The sequence below is a fragment of the Monopterus albus genome, unplaced genomic scaffold (genome assembly GCF_001952655.1).
Source record: "Monopterus albus unplaced genomic scaffold, M_albus_1.0 scaffold18.1, whole genome shotgun sequence".
NCBI lineage: Eukaryota > Metazoa > Chordata > Actinopteri > Synbranchiformes > Synbranchidae > Monopterus > Monopterus albus.
This window is the reverse complement of record NW_018127898.1, coordinates 6364400-6379452: the sequence shown is the minus strand read 5'-3', so window position 1 is coordinate 6379452 and position 15053 is coordinate 6364400.

The following is a 15053-nucleotide window of genomic DNA, read 5'->3' as shown; positions in this document are numbered from 1 at the left end:
GGAGACAGCTGGACTCTTGCACCGGTTGGCTAATGGTGTTAACTCAGGAGAGTCGCCACAATATGATATATGTCAACACACTCCCCCTCTGTCTCAGTCTCTGTCTTGCTCTTTGAAATGACGTTAGGCTCTTTTGTACCTGATCCATTCAACCTTATTGCTTGGAGCATTTCCGAGTAACACAAGTGATTTAATCTGTCTGAGAGGAAGGAGAGAACACTATGTAACAGAGTAACAAAACAGAGACCTGTAGACCTTTAAATTGGGCTCATCTGAGGCACAACGAAGCAACTCTAAAGTATGGATGAAATAAAAGCCTGATGTAATACATATTCAATTCTGATTTAAAACATGATGACAGTGAAGGGCTAGGATTTCAAATTCTGTAGACAGACCAAAAACAACACCAAAACAGACATGACAATCAAAACAATTTCATTTTGTTCGTCTCTAGTTTCAGTTCATTCACATTTTTACTTGGAGTGCCCCCTCTTGGTGACTGACTCAATGGTGAGCTGCATTAGCCTCTAGCGAATATCAGACTACATAAAAAAAAAAACAGCCTCCTACCACAGCATGAAACACAGGCTGCCGTGCATCTAAACAGCGGATGACAAACCCATAATGAAGGCAGTAATTGGAACAACATTTCAGGTCCACCGTGCACGTCTCGCTCTGGTATCCCTGCCGCCATCAGGCCCTTCACCCAAATCATTTCCAAACGTCCGGCAAATCAAAACAAAACACGGGGAAAAGAACACAACTTTACAGAGCAGTGACTTCTGATGGGCCATTTCTGCTGGAGACTCCAGTCTATGTGGAGGTGGGCCTTTCTTGGCCCTTAACATGAAACAGGCTGCTACATACAGCCAACACTGAGCTGGAGCCATCCACAGTATTGGTGCGCCATTACTCCAACAGGCCGTTGTGTATGGAAATAAAAGCTGCACAGAACAAATGTGCACTGCATGCAGTCTGCCCTGTTATAACAGGCATGTGAGTAAAATAAGTGCACTCACACAGTAAATGGGCCTCCTCAGTTTCCACTTTAACGCACACACATCGTAAAACACACACACCCTACCCCATCAGACATCCAGCTAGCTTATTCCCCTGCCTGCTCCCATAAAATGGAGTCGTTGTAAACAACAGATGAAGTCATCTTGTTTTAGAAGAAGAAAAGAGATGAGGTCAAGTTGAACGGAGAGCTTTAGTTAAATCATCTGCTTGTAGTAAACAGTTGAGAGGAACATCTATCAGCCAGGCACGTGCCGCTGACAGTATAATAATAAGGTAGCAAAAGCTGAGGCGTGCTCTGAAAACAGATGAAGAGAGCCGCTTCGTTCCAGAGACAGAGAGAGAGAGAGAGAGAGAGAGAGCAAGTCTAGAAAGAGAGGACAAACAGAAAAGAAGCTCATCACCTTCTCCATCAGCATGGTGGGCGGCGCTGCTGCGACTGAACGCACTAACACTGTGAACCCTGTTCATAATCACAAGGTTACTGTTCATTGTTCAACGTGAACCGGTGGCGTGACAAGGTGGGCAGCTGGGCTCTGTGCTACTGTGGGGATTATTACCTCATGACGACAAAGTGAACTTTGATGTACAGTCTCCCTCTGTAATGCTTTAATGACCTCAGAGCTGCTATTTTGTGCATGGCTGTGTATGTTTGTGTAGAAAATGCCTGTACAGGCTCAACACACATGCACCGACACTCATAAATGAGCACAGCTCTCTCTCTCTCTCTCTCTCTCTCTCTCTCTCTCACGCTTATACACCTACACACCTCTCGCGCACACACTCGACTTCAGCCAGCCAGTACGCTTGATGTCAATCAAGCGGGTGTCTAATTAAAAGTAACAGGAGGAAGCTGCTGGGGACAGCAATCGCTATCTGACTCCCATTTTCATATGAATGGCCTTTTTTAATTAAACTCAACAGCTAATAAGCGCCAGTATCCAGACCATGTAGCAGTTTAAGAGACAAAGAGCCACAAAGAAAACACACACACACGCGCGCACAGAGGAGAATAGGGGATGAGAGGTAAAGACAGAAGGATGAATAATGAAGAGTCAGAAGCAGAGTGATGCATTGCCTTTGAACCTGTTGGCTCTCCTTTGTTACAGAGGCGCTTTGCCAGTAGCTATTGTTGTCAACAAAAGTTTATTTACCATTGATGGTATTAAAGAACACAGTCCAACAAAATTTGCCTTTGCCATGAGACGGGGAGAAATGAAAGTGAGGTACAAGAAAGAGCAGATAAAAGAAGAGTCGACAAACAAGCTACAGGCCAATTATACTGTACATTTTTTTTGATTTAGGGTGACTGGATCAAACATAAAATAGCACTGAACCTACACTTGCTGTCTTTATTTCAGACAAAAAGCCAGAGAATAACAGTATTTTACTGAATCATTTGGGATATCACATAATGAGCCAATACAAAAGTAAACTGTCACAGTAAAATTCAATCTCATTTCTATCAGTGGGTTTAGCAGCTATGAAATGAAATGATAAAAGCATGACGGCATAATTCACTGATATGAATTTAATGCTTAGCGACCTCATTATATGATGTTCAGATTTGCAGTGCCAAGCTCCAACAATGACATTTAGTTGCTCCAAAAATTACTCTGTTCATGATCAATGTGTTGATCCTCTTTTATATGAAATTAGCAGGCCACTCAAATCCAGTATTTCTAAAAAGAAAGTGGACGGGGGGTCAAATTTTCTTCTTCATCATCCCTCCCTTCTCATATCAACAGGGTGTCTGCAAACACACGTAATCACATCAGGTTGCCAAGATGTGTGTGAAGAGAGAATGGGGACAAAAGGGTAATCAAAGGGGACATATTACTACTAAAATTTCTCTGTGGAAGATATTATAGTTCTGTTCTAAAAAATACGACAAATCTCCATTTTCCCAACCTTGTACAGGAGATAAAGGGCCTTGGATCCCTTTTCCACACTAAACCCCCAGATCAACTTCTCCTCAACTATTCAAACCACCCAGCAGGTTGTTTCTAAAAGGCTTGAAAGTGAGCAGAGAGATAGCCAGCTCTGGCATCTCAAATGAGCTCTCAGCACCGTACGCTTGACTCACTAATGCTCCGCTTTCTCACTTCTTCAGAAACTTTTAACACCATGACCTGGAGAAACATTTGCAAACTATAACAATAAAATTAACTTGTAATGAGTAAAATAATTGCACATCAAACGCTGCTCAATGGCGGAGTGCAAGCTTGGAAGAAAGGGTCCAATTTAAAGATTACATGGCTCATGACTACCAAAGTTCAAAACACAGAGAAATTGGTTGTGAAGTGAGAAAAAAGGGCCCTTCCAAAACGACTCCGAAGCATTCTTTAAACTTGTGTAATGGATATGCTGCGGGCAACTGGGTGAATTCACCATGCAAAGAATCTCCATTCTGCACGCAGCACTTCAAAGGCAGAAGGAACAGAGTTACAGGGAGCCAGTGGGCACAGGGAGAGGGGGGAATGAACTCAGAGATGCACATTTGTCTCCCAGAGTGACAGAAATTGGCGGGGGGTGTGCAAAATGAGAGATTTAGCTGATTTGGGGCATAGTACTAGTTGAGTCAACACCACAGTGCTGCTTCAATCTTCAAAAACAGAGGAAATCAGAACACAGAGAGGAGAAAGTTAAAATGGAAGACAGGACGCACATCAAAACTCTGAGACATTTTCCTCTCCTCTGCAGAGAAGTGAAACAGAATGAACAAAGAAAGATGGAGAGATAGAAGATAGGGAGATAGATGGTTCAAGCAACTAGACCAAGCTGTTGCATTATCTTTGTTTCTATCAGGCAGCGGCCTTTAATGTTGCACTGGTAGAGGAAGTAGAGGGGCGCAAGAGATTACATTAGCAATGATAAAGTGACCAATGCCATGCCATGTCTTACCATCAGATACACACACAACACAGGAGATCAGGTCGGGAAAAAAAAGTCTAAAGCTCTGGACCGCAGTGAACAAATGATATCACCTTTACAGGTTCACATGCAGGGAAAGGTCTGAGTTCACCAATCGACAAACCAAACTGAGTTTATTGTCCAAAAATAATTTTTGTTTATATAAAACTTAAAATTAAAACAGTTTTGTGAAGTTGTAGCAAGATCAGCTGTGGCAAAATCATTGGAACAAGGTCAGAAATATTGTGCTAAAATGTTTGAAGGTCAAATAAAAGGTTCTTCAAACAAATGTGCTGCTACTTGTTTAGCTATGTCAAAAGGTTCAAAAGAGACTTTTCCTGTGCGACAGTGTTTCATTCTCATTTCTCACATTGCCTCCACTTTAACCCCTCACTCATTCTGTGTCTCCTCCACCCATCTCTCCTTCACAAGCCAGTCTCCTTCTCCTGTTCTGGAGTCTTATCTGATGGGAGTGCTGCCACTGTTTACATAAAACACTGTTTGTAAGGGGTTGCATATGTTAAAACATTAAAACACACGTTAGAGTGCACACACGCACATACTCACGCTGCACAGAGATGTGCACACACAAACAAGACAAGCTGTTCTGACCTTGCTAAAAAGCTTCGCAACTGATGTGCAGTGGATTTGTTTAAGGTTTCTCCTTTCATATTAACAAGGAAAAGAAAAAAATGACACTAAATACAAATCAATTTAACTATGGTTAAATAACATGACATTCGTAAATAACATGATTTATTCAACTTTCACCCTGATATTTTATTTGATTTGGTCATTTTTTTCTAAAAAGAATAAAATTACACATAAAATTTAGCTTTTTCTGAAATGAGAATGATAATGTAAGCATAATGAAATATATTATGACAAAACAAGAGAAACAGCAAATTAACTGTTATTACATTTAGGTCACCTGAATAGTAATGAGGTCTTTATGTGTCAGCTTTTAAATTCTCTCAATAAAAACTCCAAACTATTAATGTAGCAACAGGGGAAGGGCTGTGTTCATCATTGATTTCAATCATTTTGTCTACAAGGAAACATTAAAAAGTAATGATAATCATTTTTAGTGGCAAAGTATGTTATGCACACAAGGAATTCATTTCCGGCACAGAACCGAGGCAGCCATCTACGGCGCCAACTCACAGACATATGGCGGCGCTGTCCCTGCAAGGCACCGCTCTGGCCGTCGGGAGCAACTTGGGGTTCAGTGTCTTGCCCAGGGACACTTCGACGTATGGAGAACACGTACCAAACTGCTGATCTTCCAGTTGGGGGACGACTGCTCTATCTCCTCCAGTAGTGGAAAATGCCCTTCTCTTGTCTGCACAGCCTAGAGTGTGGATAGCCAACCAGAACCCTGCCAGGTTCAGACAGGAATTCAGAAATTATGTTCATGTCCAGGTTGGGTATGGATACACAGATCACACTTCATGGTTAGATGGCCGGAGCACTTAAATGTCTGCTTCATTTAATGATAAGGGGGAAAACTGCACAAACCCAACTGTGTCTTGCTCAGGTCAGGTTTGGATATTATATACTATAATCTTGCCCAACACGGTGTCTCAAACTGGCACAAACAAGCTGCATTTGTCAACCATCATAAGTGTAATAAATGGGAAAAGCCTCATAAATCACAACTACATATATTTAATAATCATTTTGCAAGATGCTAGGAAGATAAACTGTTGTTCAGTAGATTCACCCAAGGTTTAGGCTCACGCTGCTGTTCACTAAAGTACTAATATACATTTACTGTAATAGTGGTTTTGCAAACACCAAACTGGCTTGCTGTTTATGGCATCCATCATTACAGTGAATGAATTATGGACCTGCGTTTATTAAACATATTTCCACCTAAACCATCGTTCACGGACAGATGCCATTCAGGACCCAAAGTGCCGTCATCAGTACTTTTATTGCTATATACTTCCACAAATTGTTTTTAGACATTTATCAGAGAATCAACAGTGGGGTACTGCACTCTCCCTTATGATCTTCACTTCACAGGGCTGTTTTATTGAGGTTACTCTCCCTTCTCTGACAAAGTAAAGGGCAGTGATAATTGCCGTGGCAGCAGCGTGCACAAACCGTTAGTCTTTCCATCAGTCTCACTTCATTTTCCCCATTCTGCCCTGTGAGTTGACCGCTATTGTGCTCAATTAAAATTCCGCCATTTGTTTTCTCTGAAAATTAGGTTACTTCTGCAAATTTACACTAATTTACTTAACTTGTGCAAACCTCAGGCCCCAGCCATTCATAAGGCCCTGCTGTTTGTTTAACATGCAACTCGAACTGTGCGACTTTTACGTCAACCCTTCCTTCACACATCGCCTCCTTTCTCCATCCCGCTCTATTCTTAGAACCCTCAAACACTGATCAGTGTGGTCTATGTGGTTCAAGCCCTTTCCCTGTTTGGGATTAAAATTGTAAAGAGGGTTTGATCAGTGATATACATCAATATCTGGTTTCGACTAGTCCACTACAGCACATTCTGGGGGAAGTTTCCCTCTCACCTCACACCTCTAGAGAATGGCTCCTTGATATAATAACTGCCAACAACAGCTCTCTGTGCTTTGAGCCGTCATATTAACATGTTTCTTCCTGTGTGGACGGAGCACAGAGCAGCCAGGGAGTACGGTTCCCAGGAGGTTAAGGAGTGAGAGCTGTGTATAGATTGGAAAGGCGTGCTGTCTACAGAGAAGAGCCTTTTGCCCTGACTCGTGACCTGACTACTTCCGGGTCATGTCGTGATAGCCTTCCTGAAGGTTATTCAGAGTGCCAGTGGTGTTTCACATGACCTTCAACACATCACATTCCTCAGCAGTAATATCACAAACCCTTTTTCCTTTCCCTCTCTTTCTCCCACACACACACACACACACACACACACACTCCACAGTCTGCTTATGTCACCTCTGATTATGTCAGTTCCCTCACACAGACCTACAGTGTCGATCATGACTGTTTGATGTGTGAACATTAGACTGGGGTGGAGTCAGTGTCAACAGCTGAGTCGTGGGGGTTAACTGAGACAACGGCGAGTGCAGGGGTCTTAAACGCAGCGTGCTTTTTCTTCGACCACGCGTGACTAAAGATCATCATCATTAGAGCTGAGGGTTTGCAGCTATGAACTCATCATGAACAGATGATGGTGCTCATTTGTCATGTCTGTGAAGAGAAACAACTCATTCATTCAAGAAAAGTGTGAGGTTGTTAAAGTGAACACTCAGGATTTTCATGAGTTAGTGAACCTGCAACATATGTCAGTTTGTTGTACATTCAAAGAAAAAAGTTTTTATTGTTTTCTGGGAATGAATGACATAGATAAAATCTTTTGTCAGGTTATTTGTAATTTTATATAAGAAAAACTGTCTGTATCACCATATGGAATAAAGCATTTGCGTGATATTCATCTGAGAAACTGTTTACATGGGAAATAAACTGATGCTTTTGGCACTTGACTGAATTATGTGTGAATATTTAACACAACAAAGTCACAGTGATACAAAAATGCTGTAAATCCATGGCTACCATTGGAAATGTCCAGCTTTAATAATAGAACTAATTATAATTAATCTTTTTTTTTTTTTCGTAAACAGCCATTCACAGGTTACAGCTTTTCCAGTGTGGGGACAAAATGCAAAATTAATATTCTGGGCTATTGGTTGAACATTTCACTTAATCACAAAGGCCTACTACAAGTTAAAATAGACAGCTGTCACTACTTTGTCATAGTTTAGACACAAAATGATCAATTATCCTAGCTTATTGAGAAGCAATCTGCAGAATAATAGGCAAACAACTGCTAGGTTGCAGCCCTGTAGCAACTGAACGCTTCACAGGAAGGTACAGTATATGTACAACAAGTGAAATTAAAAGTCAGATTTTCACTTAAAACAAAGAATGTGAAATTTTGTGCACCTTTTCTACATTAAATACATTCAGCCATTCCACACTAAAATACATTTCATCATATTATGTTTAATTACAGTATATTATATTACAATATAACACTCTACATGTACATCCGTATTTCTGGAAGCGTGTGTCCTCCATCAAAGTATCAGATTTCAACCACTTCAGTTTGGCCCCTGAGTCACAGAAAGCCTTCAGACCGTTGGGTGAACCCCGACTCTGTGCTCAACTCTCAGTGGATACACGCGGAGTTGTGTCTGGGCCCGTTTAAACAGGACAGGGGTGATCGGAGGGTGGACTGAGGTCACGTGATAGATTCCCACAGCTCAAAAACTCTGCTTCCCTAAAGCAACAACAGGAAACAGAGTTTAGGACAGACTAATGGACAGTCATTATGCTTTCTGGCTCTGTTCACTCTCGTTTGTTCTACTAGTGTGAGAACACAGAGCCCCTAGTCCCCCGGCACAGAAAACCAGTAATATCTGTACTCTGTTCATTAGTCTGGAGAAGTGATAGCCCATTTCCCCATTTCTTGGCTTTTATTCATTTTAATTCATCCTCTGGTTGAGCCATTTCCCTGGTCGCCCTGCTCTGCCCAGTCTCTGGGTCTCTGCTCTATCTTTTAATCCCCCTCTGACTGGGCGAACTGAATGAGGCACCAAAGAAATAAAAAACTGCATCTACAAGTTTTCTCTGCACCAAACTATGACTAAATTGTCAATGTGTCGAAGAAAAAAAAAAATCTCATTCACTCTGTACTGCTACACTGTGTATATGTGAGGCTATGGAGAGGAGGCATTGATGAAGGCAGCTAATCAGAGCACGCTTTTCTTCAAACGCAAGACAACTTTCACTTCCTCTATTCTTTTTCTTCCAAAGTTAGATAACACAATATTGTTTATTACAGTGGCTGGCAGCATTCTGTCTTTCTGTCTCAGCACCTGTCCAGTCTGACTCAAATGGGACAGAATGGATAGAAGAAAGGAGGGGGTGCAGGCAATATGGCTGTAATTGTTAAAGTATGCTTGAGAGACAGCCAAAAGAGACAGACTCGCCAAAGTGGGCCAAAAGAGAGCTCGCTGAATGGTGTATGCACAGTGCGTGTGTATTTAGGGGGCAGTGAGGATGGGAGATGTCAACATTTTTCCTTCAGCGTGCCCATCTCAATTTGCATAATTTCCATTCCCCACGAGCAACAAAGAAAAGAAGGAGATGCTCATACAAAACCCAAATTGACGAGGGAACAATGGTGGCCTGAAGGGTCATTTAGAGGGGGCTAAATCATGGTTTAATATTTTGTCAGGCTAGTTTTGGAAAAAGCGCACTTCGCCAAAGTTCAGTCAGACCCCTGCTTTGTCTGATTTGATGAGTAAAGTACATTAAATGTGAATAGTTCTCATGTAATTAAAAAAAAGCCTTTCATTTCACCTGTCAGTGTTCGTTGACTTTGCAACATGCCAGAAATGAGTAGCAACAGATAAGGGCAGAGAGGATGGTGGACATATCAATGATTAATGCTCATTCTCCCGAAGTTAAGGTTGAGATACACAGTTCACTGAAGAGCATAACCCCAGTATGGAGGGGTGAACACAACAGCTCCCAGTCCAAGCAGTTTGGACAGACAGCTGCATCAAAAGCACGTGACCTCCAAACACGTGAACTGGGAAAATTCACACACTAGGTTGAAACACAACAAGGGACAGAGGAAAATAGAAACTCAAAAGTTGTATTCAAAGTTCTGTGAAAGGTCTGATGGTAAAGGTGCACACACAACTGGCAGAGGGGCAGGTGTGAGGAGTGAGAGGGCTGATGTGCGGGCGGGCGGGCAGGCAAAGATGGATGATGGATGGTGTTGATACAGGAGGCAGCAGCCCTGCTTTATCTAAGCAGCACAAGCCAGACCTGCCGGGGTGATGGGTGGGCTGTCAGCTCTTTGTTTATGGACCACCACCCATCTCACATCTCCTATATGCACCAGAAAGCCTACATCACTCAAAACTAGCTACTGCCTCCCTGCTTTTTGTCCCTTCCTCTCTGACTCTTCCTTTTTCATTTTCCTGTCTAACAAATGGCATTTTATCTTCCCAAGTTTGCTTTAGATGTACAGTAGCAAAGAGAACCAAAAGCATTTGTTCAATTTTTCACTTGGTTGGGAAATGTGAAAAAAATAATTATTACGTTAGTTGTAATAGTTTTAAGTGTTGATAATGGAATGTGTCTTCCAGACATTTAAGGAAAAAGAAGAAAGAGCAGTAAGAAGAAGTGAACCTAATCCAACCGTATCCCCACGAGTTGCACGCTTCCAATTAACGACTGGTTGGTTTATCAGTCTCTGACGGGTGATTGCGGTTTTTAATCATTTTCTTTCTCTACACGGTTTCTTCCTCTCTATCAGTTCCTCCCACTCTTATCATCTAACCCCCTCCTCACACTGTCGCGCTTCCCACCCCATCACTGTTCAGCGCTGCATCTGTTTCATCATGTTTCTCATGGAGCCGCACTCTCTCACTGTGTCCGGCATTAGTGCCTGATCTCTATGTTAAAACAACCTTTTGTTGAAAGTTTAAAATCGGCCTATGATTGTTCTTCGACCACTGACAGGCCAATGTTAGTATGTTTTATGGTTGTGTTGTATTTTATTTTATTTTCTTTTAGAGTAATTTTATTCATGATTTTATCATTTTATGGTGACTGAGAGGTTGTGTTAGAGCTGTCTGCTTATTTGATTTATGTTGTTTGTCTGATTGAAACATTATGTTGCTGCCTATCTTGGCCAGGACACTCTTACAAAGGAGATTTATAATCTCAGTGAGGTTTTCCTGGTAAAATAAAGGTTAAAATAAAAATGATCCAAAATCTGCAAATGATCCAGCTCCATGCGCCATCTGAATAAAAATTTCAAACCAACACAGTGATCAGGAAACAACAATAGAAGCCTGAGTAACTGAGGCACTAAAGTCAAATCGAATAATTGGACAGAGATTTGTTCTATAATTGGATGTTAGATAAAGTCTGAGTCCTCCGTTCAGGACAACAGCCGGTATGATTAGGTCTTTGCTCTTGACTCATCCAGAGATATATTAGTCCTCTGGTAAAGCAAAAACAACACACACCTCTTCTTTCACCTGCCTTTGTTAGTGTAATTGATTTGGAGGCCTGAAATGTGCCTGTCACACTGATCGATCTCTCCATTTGATGTGGAGGTTATCCCTCCGCCCATTGGCATGGTAATAAATGGGGGGTGACGAGCGGCTGAAGGAGCAGCAGTTATGGCTTCTTTAATTTACCTGATGCCTCATATTGACAGAGAGTCATAACAAGGTGACATGGAGCTGTAATGGTTACACTCATTCACCTCTTAGTTGGGCAGCGAGGGGAAGTGTATGATGTGGATTTTTGGATCTGTGTGTGTGTATATAAATGTGTAAATGTCTGTGTACAGGCTCACTGATTCAATGTTGCCTTTCCTCCCTCTGGTCAAGGTGTTATTGAGAGTGGGGCTGTTATCTCTGCTTGTGAGGTCGCCCGCTGCCTGGATAACGCAAGTACACCAACCCTACCAATCCCATTGAGCCGAGCAGCGTGTTTGGGTGGGTCATTGCTTGCCACATCCTTCTGGGTGGGCTATAACTCATCTCCAGACGAGGATAGGGCCTTATCTCAGGCCCCCTCTACAGGCCTGCCCCTCGCCTGTTCTGTCTTAAGGGAAAAGATTTCCTGGTGCCTTGGTGTGTGAGTTATAGCTGGGGTTAAGGTGACTGAATAGGGCTGTCTGTTTGGGTTGTCTTTGTGAATATATATGTGAATGTGCAGAGGAATGTGATGTGTTTGCACTTATACAGTATGTGTATGTCTGTGTAACAGAGATTTATTTACCATGCAAACAATCCCAAGTTGTATGTGCCCAGCTTAATGTATCCTGTCTCATAGGTGAAACACTGGTCTCCTAAGTTATTTAATAATGTGAAGGGCACCATTACAGTTGCATCTGAGCATTGCCCCCCTCCTTCTATGCGCAAATACACCCCCACATACCCCATCCGCACTCTCACTCGCTGTCATCATGGCCTATCAATCAAAAATGTACTAAGTCCAGAGTCGGGACCGATCAAAGGCAGAATTCCTGGGAGGAGAGCAGATAAGGCCTATCTCATTAATAAGTGCTTTACCATCGTAGGGGCCCATGCGCCTCGCCACACCTCGCCTGCCTTCCTTTGATATCTAATTATCCATCCATTTCATTCTGTCAGAGAGGGAGGAGAGGGACGGCTCACTGTGTCATCACAACCAAATACCGTTGCGTGTGTGTCTGTGCCTATCAGGATCTGGGTAAGGGGCTGCACCAAAACATCATGACATGCAGCAAATCCCAATGTGCACAGAGTGGCACATGTAAACAAATGCAAATAAGATGTTCTTGCAAAGGCAACTAGGCCCATCTTTGTATGGCACTTCTCCTGAAAAGCTGTCATGCATACCCTGTGAGGAAGAGATGGAGAGAGGGATTTATTTTACAGAGTGTAATGTAACAGCCAACTGCAGCCGAGACTCAGGTGACTAACAAATCTACCTTCTAACAATGTGGAGAAGCAATGAGCTCTACTAGCGGTCTAAAGGGCAGAAGACTGATAAGACAGTAGCGGGTGAGGAGAGAAACAAGATATTAAAACATCAAGGTAAGATACTGAGGAGAGGGGACAATGGAGAGAGTGCAAGGGTTAAGAGGATTTTTAAGAAAAGCCAGGTAAGAACTGATGGACAAAAGAAGAAGAAGGAAAGGAGAGGCAGACAGGAGAAATGAGAGAATGGGAAATGGGAGGGAGAGAAAGAGTGGGGCATTCTTTTCCCTTCTCTCCTTAGTTTTCTGTAAGAGTAGCTCAGGAAGATAAGGCTAAAAGGTCTGTTAGTCTGTTGTGGAACAATCTGTTCTGTGTCTCTCCCCTTTTTCTCTCTTCCTCTCTCTCAAGATACTGCCTTTCTCTTTGTCTAATGGCACAACTCAGATTTCTAGAGATGCCTTTTGTGATATGGCTCATCTCTGGTGGCACGGTTTACTGACATCACTTGTCCAGTCTGCTCGCATCCCATAAAGAGGAAAACAGCCTCATGTCTAATGTGACAGAAAAATTGTGCCAAAACTATTCCTCTCCAAAGAGCAAACCTTCACTTTAGCTAATATTCAAACCAGTGTCATTTAATCATATAAAGAAAGACCATTCAAAGCAACAATAAAGGGCTGAAATTATGTCTCCATTTAACCAAGCTGTTCAAACCCTAGTCCTTAATCACTCAAAGCAAAGAGTGAAGACAAACACAAACCAAGGAGGATTTAGAAGAACAAAACCAAGACAAAACACAGGCCCACGTGCCTAAGACTCCAAAGTCTGCCTCCCCATCCCATGTCCTCTTTTAAAAAGAGACCTTCATCTCTTAGTGTTCCTGTTATGAAGAGACTTTCTTCAAGAGGAGAAAGGAGGTGTGTCAAAGACATGGGTCACAGTGTTTACAAAGACAACTTTTAATCCAATCACAGCATTCCCCTGCTTTTATTTCCTGTTTCATGGGATTAAAATGAAATGAAATATAATCAAAAACAAAATTAATTTATGGCTGAATAACATATTGTTCTGTTTTACAAGGGATGAGTTTAAAGACGCTGAGGGAATCTACAAAGGAAATAATTAAAGCCAAAGAAGCAAATTGGTTTCTTAGACTTAAACATTTTTCTTGTATTTTTAAAGGAATTTTTGATGCAAATTCAGCCAACAATGCCCAACAATCTGTATGGACTGGAAGTTATTCAAATTGAGATGAACATTATCCAAGACGCCTTCACCCAGTCTCAGTTCTTTCTATTCAAAAGCAGTAGTCCACATCCACCCATCTGAAGTTAGGACACCAGTTAATAAGGAAATAATCAGCCGCTCTCTCTCCCTTTCTTTCATGACCTCTCTTTTCAGCGTTTACTGTCTCTGACCTGTTGTGAAGCTGCCTAAGGGTTTGAATAACTGTCTGGTGCCAAGCTGCCTCACCCCAAGGCCTTGTGGGAGATGAGGAAGAGGTCAGCAGAGGTGGTTGCTTGTGTACAAATGAAGGTGTACCCCTTTGGCTGATTCTGTTCATTGAGTTTGGACAGGCAGACAGATGGAAAGGCAAAGAAATGGGGAAAAACATGACACATTTGGTTCTAGAATCAGACCAATAACAGATCCAGAATAGCAAAAATAATGTGAATCATATAACATTTTATAAAAATGTATTTTGACATTAACTTAAAAAGTATGATGGTTATATAGTAACACACACAAAAAAAAAGACTGAAGTTCCAGCTGTTTCAGGTGACCTCTTCTCATAACACATTCCCCTGAGTGTGAGACAACACCTCAGACTCATGAGCAGATAAAAGAGAGGTCCACCCACCGCCTGCCTGGGTGGCACTGCCGGCACAACCAAATGAACAAGTCTGGTTGTGATTTGGTTCAACGGACACTAAAAAATGGCAGACTCTTACCCTAGTTTTTTTTTTGCTCCCAAGAGGCCTTGGCTATCATAGGTTGAGAAGGGGTGACTGAGAGGTCGGGGGGGTTCTAGTCGACTTTGCCCTGAGGGGGAATCCTCAGGTTGGGGGGGATCCCCTCAGAAGCCTGACCCCTCCCAAATCAAAACAAACAAACAGAGTGGTCCTCTGATCTAATCTAGCTGGACTCAAGCCTCCAAACAGACCAACCGCCTGAAGCAGAGACTACACTGGACAGCACATAGATGAACTGTAACGACTTCTACTTCATTTTACAGTATCTTTTTATCAAGAGTTTACAGGTAAAAGTAGAAGACACACATTTACATTAATCCATCGAACCAGATTGGGGGCTAGGGTTGGTATTCTCTTTGACCTGGAGCTCCCATAAGCACTGACTGGATGAAGATAGAGGTCACGTTTGACTCCTTCACATTTATTACAACAACTACTTTATAAAAGCACTGGAGTATATATTTACTGACATCCAGTTGTGTTTGTGCAGATCTAAAGGGAACAGAACTGTTTCTACTGCCTTGGGAAAGCCCACATGTTTGTCCTTTGAATTCTCACTGTAAACATTCCTTCTGATTCTGGGTTTTGAAGCTTTCCTGTGGTTCCGAAAGCAGACTAAACTTCTCACTGGCGAACTGTTACCCCAACACAATGC